Consider the following 19,260-nt stretch of genomic DNA (forward strand, 5'->3'; position numbering starts at 1 on the left):
AGCTGGCAGCTCAGCCCCACGCAGCCACTCGCTCACTCCCCACCAGGTGGGATGGGGAAGAGAATTGGAAGAGTAAAAGTGAGAAAACTCATGGGCTCAGATAAAGACAGTTTAACAGGTAAAGCAAAAGCCACACATGCAAGCAAAGCAAAACAAGGAATCCATTCACCACTTCCCATGGGCAGGCAGGTGTTCAGCCATCTCCAGGAAAGCAGGGCTCCATCACACCTAACGGTGACTTGGGAAGAAAAACGCCATCACTCTGAACGTCCCCCCCTTCCTCCTTCTTCCCCCAGCTTTATATGCTGAGCATGATGCCATATGTTCTGGGATATCCCTTGGGTCAGTTGGGGTCAGCTGTCCCGGCTGTGTCCCCTCCCAACTCCTTGTGCCCCCCCAGCCTCCTTGCTGGTGGGGTGGGGTGAGAAGCAGAACACCCCTTGGCTCTGGGTAAGCACTGCTCAGCAGTAACAAAACCAGCCCTGTGTTATCAGCACTGTTCTCAGCACAAATCCAAAACATAGCCCCATACCAGCTACTAGAAAGAAAATTAACTCTATCCCAGCCAAAACCAGCACAGACGGGAAGGAGGAAAATACAGAAAAAGTAACAAAGAGAAGCCTCGTACCATACTTCTGCTGAAAATTATAGAAGTTTACACAGGATCATCACATACTTCACTATACTACTTGCTGATACAAAAACTTTTTTTTTTAATGTTGCCATTCTCCCTAAATTACAAGCTGTTAATTTGTTATAATCATTTTCGCTTCTGCCTGTCCAATTCATCTGATGTGAAAATGAAAAGAGAGGAAGTAGCGTTTACACACTGTAGCACCAAGCAAGTATGACTGATAATGATAATTATGATTTCCTTAAGGTGCTAGATGGGCTACTCTCTTCTTGAGGAGCAGAAATGAAAAACCTAAGCATCACATTCATGAGGGGGCTGGGAAGGGAAATCAAGGCTAAACCTAGCTTTTATTTTAAACACCTCACTAGCCACACTATCTAGCCAACAGCTGGTTTCATACCACATATTTGTAAAACTGGTATCTTGACCAGCAAGTTGTAAACCGCTCACCTTCCATTTATGCTTATCTGACAAACAACCAGAAACATATGTAATTGGCCTTTGTTCCTACAAATAACGTTCACCTGGCACCAAAGATACGCAAAAATGGAAAAAAATTCTGCACAAATTATTTCAAGGTAGTACAATTACTTTCGAAATAGCCAGATGGAAAAAAAAAATCTTTGTAAAAATACCCCAAGAACTCATTAATTAAATTAAGCACATGCTTTTCTTCAAGCAATAATCCAAATTTAGTTATCTAATCTATTCCACTAGTAACAAAAGAAATATAGTTAAACTCTAAAGAGAGAAGTTTGACACAGATTTGTCTAACACACAAGCTGAAACAAAAGCAGCTGCAACAAGTTTTTAAAATAAATAGAGACTGTTTGAAAATTCACTATACAGAAAAAGAGAATTCTACTTTTCCACCATATAAAGCACAGTCATGTTCTACAATTGGAGAACCTGTGCTTGAAGTAAAATTAATTTTCCTATTTTTCAGCTTCTCTAGAAGGCCTGAACGAATGGCAATATACCACAGTCTTACACTGCTCTTGCACCTACCCTTCTGCCTTGGATCTCATGACTGATGAGGGCTTCACCTGTGGCTTCAAATTAATCTCAGCTGGGTTAGTTTCTGACTGGGGCTGAATTACTCTTTAAATTCATATGACCAGGAAGGATGTCCGAGTTCCTTGCAGCTATCACCCCACCACTTCTACCATGCCATTTTCAATAACAATAAAAGCTTTCTTTCATTAGAAGATAACACTCTATCCTCTCAATTTAAGTTAAGATGCAGCAATCCTTTATAATGCAGTTAACCCTCTACATAAATGGAAGGATTAAGCGGACCCGTTTATGGTCTGAGGGGAAAGAGAGCACAGTGCCTTGATTAAAGAGAAATAAAAGCCGAAAGGTCTTTCCCACAGCATCTGTACAGTGTTTGCACATGGACAGAAATCTCCAAGCATGTCGAGGACGAAGAAGCAGTTAATAAGGACATTTCTCAGAATCACGGAGAGGAAGGGACTGACCTCTGGTTTGGGACTTTCTTCACTAAATTGTCAGAGAGAAATACAATATATTTGCTATACAGACACCAAAAAGATCCCACCATTCTCCTCCAGACAATACAAAAAGGTTTAATGTCAGTACTGCATAATACTTGCCTCATATCAAGGCATTCAGTACCCATACAACTCAAAGATTTAATAAGTTTCAAATCTGCAGAGTCTCCTACTTCCACAGCTTTGCTTTTTTATGCACATTAAATCAGTTGGTACATTTAATTTCTCATAGTGGAAAATTCTGACAGCATACAAACACCAACAACTAATATTATCCTTATTCCCCGGGTGTGCAACGTGAAAGAAATCTCGTTTTTGTGAAATTCACATAGATTTCATTCCTTTGTTTTTTTATTACAGTGACATTTTTCAAAAGTAATAACCAATTCTTTTACTACAAATGCACACCATTAACACGAACATAACATACATATAATATGACAGTATATGCACCCATTCTGTATAAGAGAAATAGACATTCAGTGAAATATGAAGTGCCTTGGATGAAAAGGCATTGGCTGCATTTAAATAATAATTACTTTTAGTCAATCAAGGATGTTCCAATCCTTGAAATAATAACAACTAAATAAAATACTTTAATACGGTATCTCATATAAAGTACAGGCTACTGCTCAAGAAACTGAGCTCCCTAGTCACTTCTAAAAAGTTCAGAGTTAAACTCACATTCAAAGACTACAGTGTGTTTTAGCATTACTTCTTACAGAAAAAAAAGCTCAACCAAGCAAGGCTCCTTCTGTCTGTATGCCCTGCAGCCCCTTCAGGGCTGCCCAACAAAGTTTTATCAAATAAGCAGACAGGTAGTGTCTCAACTGAGGGAGCAGCCATAGCAAAAATTCCTATCTTCTTATATATAAAAAAAATCCAAGGCATGGACATTTCTAAATACAGGAGAAGCTTTCTCTGGAGCTCAAAAGAATCTCCAAAACCAAGGAGGAAAGTGGCATAAAATAACTCCATTCCTCACAGAGACACGTTTCACGAACTGTTTCACTGTAACAGAAAAAATGTTTACCTCCAACCATCAAGATGCCACCTATGTTCATTAGAAGCAAAAGTGGTTTGTAACTGTGATTTGTTTTAATTTCTGATTAGCAGTTAAAAAGAGAAAGGCTTAGGTGATAATTTTTATATCACTGTGGTAAGAAATCACTAGCAAAAAATATTAAAAACTAAAAACATTTTCTATATATCATATGAATTCAAAATTTGAGAGTCTTTAGTCGCAAAGTGATCAGTAAGTTCCACTAGCAATTTTACTTTCTTGAAAATTTAAAATACAATCATTATAATAATCATAAACAACTTCTACCAGTGAGTAAAATCCTTTCTGTTTTCCCTCTTGAACAACAGCATACTGAGAAAAATAATTTTCTATCCTCTATCTGAACTGTTTATATAAGAAACCTGGTAGACAATTTCATCAAGGTTCAGAGTTCAAGAACTCAAAAGTTGAAAAAAGCCAGAAGAGCTGCCTGAGCAATTCTCTTTCTTGCCTCACATACAGGACAAAAATGTTTACGTTAATTCTACTCTCCACTACCCTTTAAAACGTACGGTACTATCATTTACTTATAGTATACTAATTAAACGCCAAATTCCAGAGCTCACAGACAGAATTATTGGCTTCATTAGGGAAATGTTTGCTGTCTCTGTATCTGATGCTTAAATGTTAATGCACAGGCATTCAATGCTCTATTCAACACTTCGTGAGCCAGAACACCAAGAGCTCAATTTCCACTTTTTTAGATGGATTCGTAAGCTGAATAATATGCACCATCAGGCCAAATTAATGTAATTTAATTCTGAAACCTGAATTCTGATTTTTCACAACATGCAGTGATATGGGGGGCAGGGTGACCTGTTGGGGTCTTGAGTAAATACTTACCTACTCAAATCTGAAATCTCCCCATCTCTCCATCTAGGTATAAGATGGCAACAGAACCAAACAAGTGTGACTCCAGCAGCTGACTGCAACAGCAAGCTGTCACCCACTAAAGGAGATCAGTTAAAGCTTGTGGTCCCTTTCAGAGGTTTGCTGACAATGAAGGAATAAGCCAAACACAAGACCTTGGGTTTCATCATCCTGTGGAGACATACCCAACCTTTCAGGATACCTTCTACCACTGTCCTATATTTAGTCATGATTCAACTTCCTGACCTTCTTTAAAACTTTACAATTCAGCAGGTATTCTACAAAGTCTTTTCAGACCAACTGTTTCATTTATCAAAGCGGTAATCGAATGAATCACCCATCTTACAGTACAAAGAAGCATCAGGTAGCTGGATGACAAGCAGACACTCCATCAGTAGTATATATCTAAAGGAGTTAAAAAGATGCAAGGAAAAAAAAAAAACCCCAAAGAGCAAGATATCAAAGTTATGGAGGAGGGTAATAATTTTAAAAAAAACAACAAAACCAATCCCCCCCCAAAGAAAACCCCAAACACCCTTCAAGGTTAGTACTAAACCATTAATGAAAGTGCAGCCTGCAAAGAAAGTAAATTCAGACTAACAAATAGGCCAACAATATTTCTGCCCAGAGTTTAAGCTTTATATGACACAAACTCTGAGTCTGCTAAACTGGTGTCTCCAGTGAGACACGGAGTATTCTCACAACCCCTACCACATTCTGCTTGTGACACAACAGATCTGAGGCTGATGGCCTGCTTTCCAAAAATACAATTCAGAGCAAAGTACATTTTGACAAACTGCAAAGGTCAGAACTACAACCAGTCTTACCTAAAATAAAGACAAAACATCTGGGTTTTGTCCAAGTTAAGATTTTTTTTTTTTTTTTTTAGTACCTAAGCATAAGCAACTCCTCTCAAAATCAACAGGGGTTGCAAGTACTTAGGGCATACTAGAAGTTAGGTTCCTTAAGACTCCACCGACATGAGGACCTTATACTTAAAAAGTTGTTCATCAAAACCCTTCTCCCCTTCACATACACAGAGCTGCTTAATCTAGGAGGTACCAGAATTTCAGAGGTTTGGGGGTTTTTTAATTAAAAACTCCTCAGTAGCCCTTAGCCTTATTTTTTGCATATAAAAGCAGAAGTACTTAGTGTTAGCAGAACAGTATCAATGCCTACCTCACGGCTACGCCTTCACCTACCTCCTTAGGCATGTTCTAAAACTGTCCATCATCACCTCAGAATCATGTTGCATAAAGTACGGTGGCAACCACTTCTTTTTATGGACATCATGAGAAGTGGAAGAATGATCGTGGTATCCCTCTGGACCACGTAAGGAGCCTGCACCAATGGAAATCAAACTACAAATTCTAGCAACTTGGACAGTGGTCCTAGCCATCGCGGAAGGGCAATTATCACTTACTCTTGATTAAGATACTGTACTGTGCAGAAACAGTTTCAGATGCAGGATTAATTGGGCCAGAAAGTCAGTCCCAGGTTTTCCCTCTCCAAGGCAGTTGCTTACTCCACTGGGATGAGAAAACATACCACATCTAGCCCTTTCTTTTTCAGCTCTGTTTATTTTCTGTACAACAGCTTTAAAAGAAGGAATAGAAAACTTTTCACGCTACAGAGCAGCCAAAAGGCTGGTGTTCAGGGTAGTCCTCATACATAAAGGATAGAAGTGGAGAATTAACTTGGCTATCTTACATTCTGAATGAGGGCTCTAGCTATGGAGCTGTTACATCCTCCATTTTACATCACTGGGAAATGCAGCCTGTACTGCTTGCAGTCTGTGAAACCCATACATGCAAATGACAAGGGAATTTTTAGCTATATGCTTTTATATTTAATTTCATATTTCATTGCAGATAAATTTTGCCCATCACATGGATGCTAGACCCAATGTCCACCTATTACATGGTCCCCAATAAGTAACAGTGACAACAATATACTTCACTCACACACACTTGGGAATCCATTTTAAAGGCAAAAGAGCATTTAATACATCAAGTGTAAGGAACCCACTCTTACACAGTTGTATCTCATTTCTATTCTGAAACACCTATGCTATTTAACAAGATGCAATTCAACTGAGATTAATGTTGGTTTGGTCTAGCACTTAATAGAAGGGAAAACTTAATCTAAGGCAAAAAGTTTGCATAAATAATGTTATTGGAAAAATGTTATTAATAACTTCTTTCCAAGTGAATATACTTCTCTCTCTTTGTCACTGTTAGAAGAAAGGCTTTATCCATATATAACAGTTACCAAATAGATTTGTAACTCCATCTTCATTGTGCCTTTAAACACCTGTAGTTTAAACCTCAAAGAACCACCTCACCCAGAAAAATAAACGTGTTCCACACTGCTTAAGTACCTTACACAATCTTGGATATATGCAAATCATAACATTAGCAGTAAATATTCTGAAGTAATAAACACTGAAAGAGTCTTTCAGACAGCAGCAGTTAAAAGTTAGTACAACACAAAAGCAACTTAATCTGCAAAGTAAAAAAAAAAATAATTTTAATCCAATTTTCTGAAAAACTAATGGTACATGGAAAGTGAGTCATTAGGCTGGATTTGTTTGGTATATTCTGAAGTGAGAAAAAAAAAAAATCACTTCTGAGGGATACAAGACAGAATTTAAACTGCCTTTCAGCAATTAATCTGAAAATAAATCCAAATATTCCTTTTGTTTTTAAAGTCTATCCCCCACTATTTGTACTTAAATTAAGTGCTTATCATAAAACTACCAGCTTTGATAATATTTGGCAAATACACAAGCTCCCTATTGCCTGCATCTTCATTTTTAAGTACTCCATTATTTTAAGCTCCTCTAAATACAATCAAATTTGGAGGGGCTGGGGAGCCGCGTGCAAGTTCAAGTCTCACTCACTCTTCAAAAATTCTAAGCACTGAAAGATGGATTATTTTAACAGAGCTACTCACATGTTCACCTTGATGAACCAATACCTAAGTAAAACAATAATACAATATTTAAAGCTTCACTACTGATTCTGAAGTCAGTTTCAGAATCTTCAGAAGCAGAAAATCTGTTTCGTACAAGACAGCTAAAGAAGGGTCACATACTATCAGGTTTTTTAGCAGCACAGCACGCAAAATCAAGATTGAAGAAGGCTTGTAATTCTGTTCTGTTTTCCACTATTATGACTCCAAATTATTTTTATTGCAATCCTTTTTTCAATATTTTCTATTTCCAGTATCTCCAGCATTTTACTTCCTCCCTTAGACTCTACGTGATTCATAAGCTAGCTTGTCAACTGCTAAACAAAGTTAAGACAGTTTTAAAGCTTTCTAAGAGGATAAATCCTTAAGAACGAGACATTTGAAAACGATCTTTCTAAACTGTCGTGACTCTTAAGTGAATATTCCTCACTAAATAAAGTTGGTACCTGTATCAAACCACACACAGGAAGATTAGGTTAGGATCACTGTCAACCTCAAATCCAACCAATTTTATACATGAAATGTCAAACAGTATTGGCTACTGAAGATCAGTCTTTCACGGTCAGCAAAATAGATCCAATCAGTGAAACAGAAAGCAGGGTTTATTTTACAGACAAGCCAGCACAACACAACAAACCAGAAGGGTGGGAAGAGGACTTCCTTCTTTCTGTTTCAAGATTGGGGATCTTCAGTCAGGTGGGTGCCCAAGGGGAAATCTTCTTCCTCATAGAGTACCTCTTGTAATTAAGTGGCCGCCCCTGGAACACACTCCAGCAGCAGAACCTGGATCAGTCGAGCAGAAGTCGCACCCGGCTGTGTGCCCACTGGCCCCCCATGCATTCAGCCTGGCTGCTCCTCCAGGGTCTTACAGCCCACCGAAGAGAGTAATCCAAGCTCTGCGTTTGGGAAAGTGAGAATGTAAAACACAGCTTATTTAAAATATTTCCCTTCCCATTTTCACTGGCAAGAGGCCCAATAAGAACAAAGAGTAAATTAATTACCTTCTTTATGCTTTAGAGCCTATCCATATATGGGAAACAGGAGACATGGCTGTGCTCAAAGTACTGTCAAATACACAGGGCAAACACACCTGTACAGAAAGTATTATCTCCATCTAATCTCACAGAATTACTTCAACATTTTGTTTCCCTTAAAACAGATGGTGAAACATTAAATAGGTTTTCTAAACTGACGGTCCTTTTAAGTCCAAGGGGTGCTTTTAAGAAGGCATATACATGAACACTGTACAACTAGCACACTGACCAGAATGGGAAGAGAATTGTGACTGCATGCGCAAAGCTGCTTAGCCATCTTTTTTATGAAGTCCTGATTTGTCAGACTAAAACCTTTTTACAGGACTATACCAGTTCCGACAAAGCTTACTCTACATGCAAATTTTCTAATTTTGGGTCAAAACTAGAGAGACTCTTAATTATTCATGATTAAGATCAGGAAGTTCTTTTCTTCCTCCTACACCTACACTCTATAATCACCTGCAGACAGAAACGTCTCACTACCCCAACCAGCAAATTTGATGGAGAATATTTTAGTTAAAGTTTTAGACAGATGCTGTTTTGTCCTGATGCACCCTGGAAGACTTTTGGGGTTGGGTGCGGTTTTTTGGTGGTGGTAGGGTTTTTTTTTAAATCATGTTCCACAGAAGCAGAAAATAATTTTCCACACAGCCCTAAACAATCTGATTTTGCTAATATCCAGTCCCAACACAGCAAAGATTAATTAACTGTGAGCAGACATTTAAATCAATGGGACTGCTCATTGTACATTATGTTTAGCTTGCACATGAAGAATTGGGGCCTTACACTCAGCAACTTCACATCAGTGTATAAATTCTTGCATGCAGGATCAAAGATAAAATTTTCACTGTCTATATGAAGTAATATGCTCTATGAGATCTACACAAACTCAAAGCCCTTAAGATAGCTATCTCCAGAGCAAGGTCAAATTTCTGCAGAGCCAGGAGTATAGAAGCCCGGCTGCAAAAGCTAGCTAAGCTTGAAAGTTAAAGCATGAAAAAAATAAGTCACGTATATGCACACAGAATGGTTTTTCTCCTGTTCTCTCTGACATACATTTAAACTTACACACACTATAAATAAAATGAAAAAAATGTATTAGCCCAATTTAAAAGAAAATGAGAATAGATACATACTTTTCAATGCTGGTACACAGAATTTCTGTTCCTGTTTTCCATGTCAAACAACATTTAAAACACTGCAGATTCCAAAAACCACTTCTTTTTGTAATTCACAGGACATCTGAGTCAGTACTGATGTAACAACTTCCCTTCACTGTCATCTTTTGACCATCACTGGATTAGACTGCAAATAAGACTAGCGCATTCATCAGAATTGACTCTCTTTTATCCCTTCAGTAAGGGACTGAGAAATATTTACATTTACATGTAAGTATTTTCCCAAGTAACTAGATTTTTTGCACAAAAACCTGCCAAAGGCCTATGGCTAATCCTTTATTACTTTTCAACATTACTTACTACTAACCAACAGCTCTCTTCCTTTCAAAAGCCAAGGAGAGGAGAAAAGTCAATGTTTCAGAGAGCATTGAATCAGCAGTGGTTTTCCCTCTGCTTTCCACTGAAGAGAGAAGAAGGAGGGGAAGAAAAAAAAAAAAAAGCCACCAGCTACCTACCTTACACAGACCCAGACTTAAGATCTTTCACATAACCTAGTGACTCGTACCTCTGAATGCACAAACCAACTATTCTGGAGTCAAGTCTCCTCTGGCTGACCAAAATTCCAGCCTGGAAAACTTCCCCAGCGCAGCTTTCACCCAAACCAGTATGCCTGCACAAACAGCTTCTGTTCAGCGAATCCGTCGAGAATTCCTCACTCGCCCAGTTCCCACCAGCTCCTGAATGAAGAGAGTCGACCTGAAAAGTTGCCTACCCTGTTTTTGGAGTACAGCTACCACAAATCTCATCCTAGAAGGCACACCTTCTGTAATCAAAAACCTTTGCCCTGATGTCACTCATCTGTATTTCTCTATTTTATTAAATCTCCTAATCTGATACTTGATTACCAACCAAAAGGGACTCCAACAGTATTAAAACCCATTATTGATGCCAAAACCACAGCCAACGTTATAGCTTGTAACTGCCCAGTCTTGTAGCAGCACTTACTGAGGCAAAGTCAGAGGAGATAGGATTCCCTAAATCAGAAGGAACAAAAAAGAAAGCAAGCTTGACCACTGTATCACAGACATCTTGGGATCAAACAAACATGCTTCAGAAACGTTTGGAGTAGCCTACTAATTTGTTCTCAACCTCTTTGAGGAATGCAGACTGCTTTAGAGAAGGAAAAACAATCACCTACTCAAGACTCCTACAAACTGCTGTTTTAGCACATTTACCAGAGAACGTCAAGATTAATTAAGAATAAAACTACTCAAGAAAAACAGAGATCACACATTGTAAAACCAAGCCTGACTGGAACCTCATTTCCAACAATTTTGTCATTAAGAGTAGCACTCAATATATTAAGTAACATGGAATATACTTGGGGAACAATACCTAAGGTATTAAGTCTGCAATCTCAAATCCTGAAATTAATCAATTTATCTGCTAGCTGCATTCACCGTATTAACTCGAGACCATCAAAACCTTACACAAGTCCTCTTGCAGATCAGTGTCATATACCATCCAAGTTAAAAAATACAAATACAGTTGCTGATTACACAGCTGCACTGGGAAACAAAGAACAATACCACATATCCATACAATTTACCTAACAATACACATAGGTTAATTTTCATTGTTTAAATTTCTTAACTAGAGACCCGTTAAACTCTGAAAAAAACACTAACATCTATTATTTATACCTTCACTGCCAGAGAAAATGGCTCTCAACCAAAACTGTTTTACAGCAGTTTACAGCAAAATTATTTGGAGTTTCTAACAGAAACGCCACATGCTTTGCAAACATGAGATTTTTTTTTTAAAATGCCAACCTATTGCACTTGGCAAATTACAAAACAAAAGAATGTTTCACAGAAGACAGGAAGCCTCTGGTGTTCTGTATGCCCTATATATACACAATAGGAAGCAATGTCTGGAGAGCAGCACCTGGACAGAAATGCCTATATACGGCATCCTTAGGTTGGGATTACCTGCAAGCAAGGAGATTTTTTTTCATAGTCCTTCAATGGAGTTTGAAAGTCAGAGGCAGAACAAGTCAGCCAATTTATCTGCACCCATGCTAAACAAATAAAGACTTCTATGTAACTTGCATAGTTTTCTTGGTGATGTGGCAACCAAGGAACAATTTTTTAGGTAACATGTGGCTTACATCCTTGTCATAAATGAAGCCAACTGAGCTCCTCAGAGTCCAAAGTGTTACGTGAATGGTTAAGGACACACAAAGGGACAATAGTTTCCAGAGTATTTTATCTTAATATTTTCCAGAAAAAAATTTCATGACAGACAGTAGATAAATATCTAAAGATAGGTCCTTAAATCCACATTACAGACTCTAATGAATAGCAGTCAGATTTGCAAAGCCATACACCTCAAAACTCGCTGAAATTAATCTGGAGTTGCAGATCCTTATTGTTTGCATGCCTGTACATGACAAAAGCAGGAGTCAGAAGACCATGAAAACTGATAGAAGAAAAAATTTGGAGCAACTCTTATTTAAGTGAGCTTAAGAAATCAGACAGCTAAATTTCTAACACTTTGATCTGAAAGTTTTAATTCTCACAATAAGCAGACTAAGTCAGATTCTGCATCATGTTGCCCTTTCATATTCATTCTGTGTCGACTCTAGCAAAGTTTATGTAACCTTCTTTATGTATTTGATGTATCAGACAACACTTTACATACAGTCAGCTTTCACTTTTCATTCAGGGCAGTAATTCAAGGGCAGCTTGTTTTGTTTTGACCACCAGGAGAGGCTGAAGTAGGTGACATGTTTTTGTTTCAATAGCTTAAGATCATTCAGCTACAGTGGCGAAAAAAAACCTACTGCAACAAACAACAAAGCTAGTTTTTAAATGTTTGTTTCAAAACTAATGTAACTATTTTCAACACAGAATTTTATCCAACTTACATAGTACAGAGTTTTTATTCAGAAATCAATTATTTCTAGAGGAAAAAGCAAAAATAACAATAAAAGAAGGAATTTACTGCGTGCCATAAATCTTTATCCTCTGCTGTATCAGAAGCATATTTGAGTGGTATGAAGCTGCTTTTTGAATATGGACAATAAATATTCCATTACAAGCACAATCTTCTTGTTTTCTAAAAAAAACCCACAAAACAAAAAACAAACAAATAAAAAAAAAACCCAAACCGTACTGCTGTATGTAACTTGCCATCTGAAATTGTCAAGGAAAATTTTCAGGAAAGGTTTTTTTAAAGGATACTTCCTTGTCTAGTACTTCTACAAATATATTGGGAGGCACTGGGACAGAGGCTGTAAGAACTTGGGAGCTCTGCATCAAGTATACCTATTGTCTTCTGAAGACTGATAGGTATTTCCAGAAAAATAAGTGTACACTAAAATGGAATGAAATTAGATTTTGGCACAAACATAATGATAAGCAACATTATCAGATATTGTTATTTCTCTTCAAAAAAAAAAAGGAAACTCAAAGTTCTCTATTTCTTTTCAGTTTAATACTTTACACTACAAAATATACAGTTAAGTTGCATAAGAAAACTCTATTCTGCTTTTCATTCCCAATCCTATCCAATTTATACTCAACACATTTTAGCATTTGCATTCCTAAATTAGATTAAATTTACTTTTACATTACTTGTACCTTATTTTTGTCCTTGGAGCATCACAACTGCTTGAGCTATCCCCCCTAATTTGTTGCTAACACACATTAAAGCACTATCAACAAAATGCTGAGACACACACCAGCAGAGAACAGTCTTCTTTCTATCTACTTTATGTTATCACTCACCTCCCTACAACATGTTGTACTACCCAAACACTATCAAAATAGTGCTGTGTAGGCCCAGGAGGGCAGTAAAGCAAGAGCAAATAAGGCACTTGAGTAAGGGATTACCCTGGACTGTGGCCTCAGTTTTGCCAGCAATAATAGTGTAGCAAATACGTAGTGAACTCAAGGCAACACTACTAGATGAAGTCTTTCAAATGTTTATGTTCAAGTTACTGTATGGCTAGAGAAGATTTGCCAAGAAAGAGCAGAAAGAATTAACTTGCTTCCTAAAAAGAACTCTTCATTAAGAGCTCACTCTCTCACTCCACCACTTCACTGTGCTACGGAGGGTTAGGAGGTGTAATCTACTTGCAGAACAATGCAGGCCAGTTATCATTTCTTCAAACCATCCCTCTCTAAAAGTAACTCAAGGTGTTTCACTGACCAACTTCACAATCTAGGCTCAAAGCAGTTAATAGCTTAGTATAAATTAACATACATCTTTTTTAGATTTCAGTATGTCAAGTTCTCAGCAAGTTTAGGAGGATTATCCATCATGACTCCTGAATCCACGCAAACAGTCTGATGCTGCACATACGCAGTGTGATGAAGTGACAGTCACAAAAGCTCTGGAATCACCACAGTGCTTCATCCTCACTACTCCATAGCCTTGCAGCTTCCCAGGGAGTCAGCAAATGCAGGTATCTCTATATACTGTGGCCGCTCATACTTAAGTATTAAGGCTTAATTTCACTGAATTTAACTTTAAAAAAAAAAAATCTACTTAAATCTCAAAACTCAGGATATAGGGGATACATGCCTGATTAAGCATACAACAGGTCAACCTCCTTTAAGTAAAGGCTCAGTTCCAAACACAGTGCAATGCCACAAAACCAAGAACTATATAATAGGAAGCGAAGACTCCATTCAAGTACTGCTTAACACTTCATGAAAACAAGCATTTCGAAAAAGCTGAAATTTGCCTTTCCTAAGTTACACATAAAACTGTGAGCTACGATTACTGTCTTACTGCAGAAGACTCCAGAAATACTTACACATTCTCCACTGTTTTAAAGTCTTCCAGCCAAGCTAAGTAATTTATTTCATAACTATATTGAAGCTTCCATATTTTCTACAATCCAAGGCTGTGTTTATTAACATGAAACAAAAATAGCGCTATTTTTTCCACCCAGAGCAGAAACGCAGATGCGTTATTCCTCAAGCACTTGTGCAGACAGAAGCTCTCTAAGACAGGAGGCCTGCAGCAGGCATTTTTTAACTCCAGGTGTATTAAGAGGCTGGACATGGCGTAAACGTTCCTGGCAGGCAAGAAAGAGGGGTTGGGACCTAACAGTAAAAGGGCACAAGAATTTAGTTAAGTGGAAGAGAAGCTTTCCCCGACTGAAGTGTATTCTGCAACCAACCCCTTTAACAGAGTAACCTACTCCACAAAAAAAAAAAAACAAACCGTGTTCCAAACTAAGTTGATTTTGAAAACATAAGAAACCGAAAAGAATAAAAGAGACAGAAAGACAGAGCCAAAGCACCTCACATCGCAGAAGCATCATCCTCTGCACCTCTTAAAACCTCAGTGTTTTGCACAGCCTTTTTTCTTAAGCAAACGGGTAGGCATGGGCCAGGACCAGTTGTTTTCCCAGAGAAGCGGCACCTTTAGGGAAAGAGAACGTAAGGAGCAGCCTGAAGAACAATGAAAGCCAGTAAAGTTTGGGGTTTGGGTGCTGGGTTTTGGGGTGGGTTTTTTTTTGTTAAAGTCAAGTTTTTAAGTGCCGCCTGTCACAGAAAGCAGCCGTTCTCTGGCTCGCCCCTCCAGGAGCCCTTGGCGCTCCCTCACCTCTCAACAACCCGACACCCGCCGCCCCGGGGCTCCTCCGCCCCACCAGCCCCCGCAGACGGCAGCCCAAACCGCCGCCTCCGGACACCCGCCCAGCTGGAGACGGGGACACCCCCCCCTCAAGCCCAAAACTGAAGGCGGGTTTCGGGGCGGGGGGGGGGAATGAGCCTAATTCAGCCGCCCCCGATAACGGCGCCGGTAGGAGCGGGGTGCGTTTGGGCAGCGGCCCAGGGGAGGAGGGGGAGAGGCCGGCAGGCCCCACCGCCGCGGCTGCCGGGGGCGAGAGGCCGGCCCTGGCCCCCTCCTGTCACGCCGGGGGCTGGGCAGCGCCTCGGCGGCCCAGGGCCCGGGCGCTGCTCCCCGCCGGCCCGCCCGCCCGCCTTGCAGGCCGCGCCACGGGCCCCCGTGCCTCCGCAGGGCCTGGCGCCGCCGCAGGCTCGGGGAGCCGAGCGAACAAAGGGAGAGGAGGCCGGGGCCGCGGCTCGGGAGGAGGGCGGCGGGCAAGCCGCGAACCGCGCCGTCCCCATCCCCCGGCTCTCCCTCCGCCCCACCAGCCCTCCGCGGCCACCGGGGGGAGCGGGGGGGGAGAGACGGGCCGCGGCGCGCCCGTTGCCCCGGGGACGCTCACCCAGCGGAGGCCGCGGTGTCCCGCTGCCGGCGCGGGCCTCTCCCCGGGCACCTCGGCGGCGCGGCGCGGCCTGCGCCGGCATCCGGGCTCGGCGGCGAGCAGCCTCCCGGGGCGGCGGAGCGGGACTCACCCAGGAGGAGGAGGAGCTGGCGCTGCTGTTGCTGCTGTTGCTCTTGCGGGGCCCGGCCCGGCTTCGGCTCCTCCGGCTCCCTCCCTCGCCGTGCCGCCGCCTCCCTGTTCCTGGCGCCGCCGCCGCTTCCTCCGCCTCCTCTGCCCCCACCCCTCCGTCCTCGGAGGGGCGCACGGGGGCGGCGAGCCCGCGATGGCCGCCGCCTGCCGCAGGCAGGGCTACGGCTGCGGCTGCGGCTGCGGCGCCCGCGCAGAGCCCGGCGGCAGCAGGGCCCGGGACACCCCCCGCTCCGTCCCCTCCGCCTTCCTGCTTGCCCCGGCGGCCGCCACCCGCCTTCCGCGGGCCCGCCTGCCTCGCAGCGCCCGGCCGGGGTGGCGGGGCCCCTTCCCTTCCCGTCCCTTCGCCGGCTCTGGGCGCCTATCCCCCGGGCTCGTCGTCGTCCCCCCGCCCCGTCCTCGGTGGCCAGCAGCGAGACCCGCGGGGGGCGGCGGGGAGCCGCGCTGGGAGGGGGGAAGGGGCAGGGGCTAGTAAAGCCCGACCGCCTGCCTGCCTGCCTCCCTCCCCGCCCCGCTCCGCTCCCGTGTTCGACCGCTCCCCTTGGCCACAGAAGCTCAGCCATAAAGTTCAGAGGGAGCTGCTCCCCCCGCCTCCCCCACCCCGGTTTGTTTCGGCGAGGGGCATCGCCTCGCTGGTACCGCGCTCCGGAGGGGTTCCCCTGACCCCCCCAGCCGCTCCCCGCCCCGGGCAGGGGCGGCGGGCCCGGCCTGCCGCCGCCGGTGCTGGTGCCCCGCCGGGAGGCGCCGGCGATGGGCGCTCCCCCGCGGGCCCGCGCCGCGCCGGGGAGGGAGGTCGTCGCCCCCGCGCTTCGTCTCCCCTTCCACCTCCCTCGGCGCGCCCCCGCTGCGCCCGAAAAGGCATGATTTTTGTCTTTAACGCCGCTTCGGCGACCGCCGCGAGAGGAGTGCCGCCAAACTTCAGCCGCATCAGCTGCGCTACGGCAACTTCAGCCAAGCAGGCTGTTCGCTTGCTTGTTCGCCGGTCCCTCTTTTAAAAATAAAATGCTAAATCAAGAGCAACAAAGCGAATCTTAATTTAGGATGTGGGAGGCTGACGGAAGAGGCTAGCAGGGGGCAAAGAATTAAAATCTGCGGACAATATGGGTCTTAAAAGTTGTTGTATGTCGTATGTGCTGACTGATGTGGAGCTAGTAAAATACTACCTTTGTTTCCTGCTTGTGGTATGTAACTGATGCAAATCAAGAACCTGATTTGCAAAGAAATGCATAATTTGCTTACCTGTGTAATCGCAGGACAGTCAGTGAGGTTATTTGTATGTCTCGTTATGCAACTACTTTACTGATTTCAAGGTTAAAAAGAAATCGCTGAAACTCACAAGATTGTGAGAATATTCATGCACATTCTGCCTGAATTCTTCTACTGAGATCAAAGGTGTTTGTGGGTTGAGGTCAGTGAATTGTTTACTTGCCAAAGTTATTTGAGGTCAGAATGCGTCCTGATTGCGTTTAGGTTTTTATATCTCAGGCATTTATTGAGAGTTAAAGGCTTCTCTTAACTCTCATCCAAGGGTCATAACACTTCTTCATGTGTCTGATCAACCTCAGTTGCTGGCAGGCCAGGACCATTTAGGAGATGGTGACTCTAATAAGAGTTGCAAAACCAAATTTTTTTTCAAATACAAAGTTCAACTTTTTCAGATATATCTACAATGATTTATGTTTTTGCTAAGTGTTTTATATTAAAACTGTTTGTTTTACGATTATGATTACATGTTATCAGTGGTATAACAAACAAAGCTAAAAATAGCTCCAAGTGGATCATTTCAGAAACCTTATGGATTGTACCTCTTGCTTGTAAAACCAATACTGTCAGTATGAAAAATACGAGTACTTTCTAGGTTGGCAGTAGTGTTAAAAGAAAGAAAGAAAATGAAATAAATAACAAAAGACTAACTTTTTTTTCCAACATAGTAGGTTCCTTCTTCCCTAGATAAACTGTTGGGAGTTTAGCAACCTAATCCAAAGAGAGCCACGTAAGCAAGAAAGGCCCTGACTGGGAAAGTTTTGGGTTAATTCTTGTATAGTTCCTCAAACAAGTTGGGGGGAGGGGGGTGTCCTTACCTTCTTCTCAGGCCTCCTTTTCCTTTGGATACAAGCATTTGAACAAGTAATTATTTTCAGGATCCAGCTGGTATTCTTGCTTGACGCATGTATGTAGTCTTAAGAAGTGTCTTCAGCAGCAGCTGCGGGACAATAGCAGCCCATATGCGAAGAACCTAACTGGGCTAAAAATGTTTTTCTGCCTTCAGCCAGCTTTTACCATAGGCAACTTCTGCAGTAGACTATATTGCATGTGAGATAAAACAAAAAACTGGTCTTAGGAATCTTATTTTACAGCTTCCCACACTATCAAAAAAGTTGGCTCTGGATGACAAAGTTTTCCAGCCTGTGTGTCAAAGGTTTTCATGTGTCTGAAACTGCCCCCTTGTCACTCTTACGAATCAAAAGGCACTGATAGACAACTTTACCAAGTTGAAGGAAAGTAATCCAAAAAACTTGCTAGCTTTTTCTCCCAGTTTGTCTTCCCTAGCTTAACTTTCTTCTCACTGGGTATGATGCTAAATACAGCTTGAATTAGTATCACTCCTTAAAGTTGTGACCTTCCTCATTTTTTCTCCTTCCCTCCTCCTGCCCATACACACCTTTTGTACTCTTCATAGTGGCTCGAGTCCTCATTGGACTGCTCTAAGTCAGCTCAGGTAGCTAAATCTCTTGAGATTCATTTACCTAACAATAAATCATGACATAAAGTAGAATAGGTGCCTTATTTTTCACTCCCACCATTTGGAAACTGTCATCTGTTCCTGTAAGAGTTCACCAGAACAGCATTTTCAGATTGTTAGCATTGAGCAGTTTATGAGAAGTCAGGGTCTTTCAAGGCAGACACACAAACTGAATAAGCAAAACCAAACAATACTTTCCAGCTGGATTAGTAGCCTGATGTAGTTCAACCTGTTATCAGGCGAGTATCGCAGCCTACACAAATAAAAGAGGTAGTTTGCACATTTGGAGCGGTGGTAGAGGGACAAGGGGAGGAGGACTGGGGATTGCAATCTTCTCTATAGGCTGCCAATGTGCTCTTGGCTTGTCTCAGCCTTAACATATAGCATCGTGTTGGGGATAGACTTTTTCGCACCCAAATGTGTCAACAAACAGCCGAATCCCAGTAGGAGCAACAGTTTATCGCCAAGGGTGAACTCACCTAAGTGTGCTACCAGCATTGCCACTTGGATGGTGGACGAGGAGGATGTTAGCAGGATCGCTCCAATGCATTTGTTCTTGGCTTAAAAACATATTGAACTAAATTGGGCAGTTCATACGTTCAGACATCTTGTTTTAGTGCTCTCTGCATATATCACCTATTAGACTTGCCTCACAGTTGCTAGCTTTTGTTCAAAATGATGAGGACTAGAAATTTGATTTTAGTAATGCAAAATTCAAATCTTTCATATCCACTGTCCTTGTATGCATGAGCTTCTAAAATCAGGAGCTCCAGATCCACTTCTAATTACTTTGACTGAGGTCTGCGTGTTGATGAGTTCCCTATTTTGATATGCTTATGTCTTTTTTTTCTCCCTTTTTATACTAAAAAATTGAT

The 19,260-nt window shown here is 42.0% G+C and overlaps 1 protein-coding gene across 5 annotated transcripts in view; it reads right to left on the bottom strand.

Annotated features, from left to right (window-relative positions):
• SOCS6 (suppressor of cytokine signaling 6) overlaps nt 1–15,701 on the bottom strand; it is a 31,517-nt gene extending 15,816 nt beyond the window's left edge. For 2 of the 5 annotated variants that reach the window (XM_052787495.1, XM_052787490.1), the window contains exons 1-2: nt 15,457–15,552; nt 14,524–14,645 (exon numbers count right to left, since the gene is read on the bottom strand). The gene's annotated coding sequence lies outside the window, so the exon portion shown is untranslated. Of the gene's footprint in view, nt 1–14,523; nt 14,646–15,456; nt 15,567–15,586 lie in introns of those variants that run through there. The other 3 variants (XM_052787493.1, XM_052787494.1, XM_052787491.1) reach the window with 3 other exon arrangements.
• Between the last annotated feature and the right edge of the window lie 3,559 nt (nt 15,702–19,260).

The sequence above is a fragment of the Harpia harpyja genome, chromosome 5, assembly GCF_026419915.1.
Source record: "Harpia harpyja isolate bHarHar1 chromosome 5, bHarHar1 primary haplotype, whole genome shotgun sequence".
Taxonomy (NCBI): domain Eukaryota; kingdom Metazoa; phylum Chordata; class Aves; order Accipitriformes; family Accipitridae; genus Harpia; species Harpia harpyja.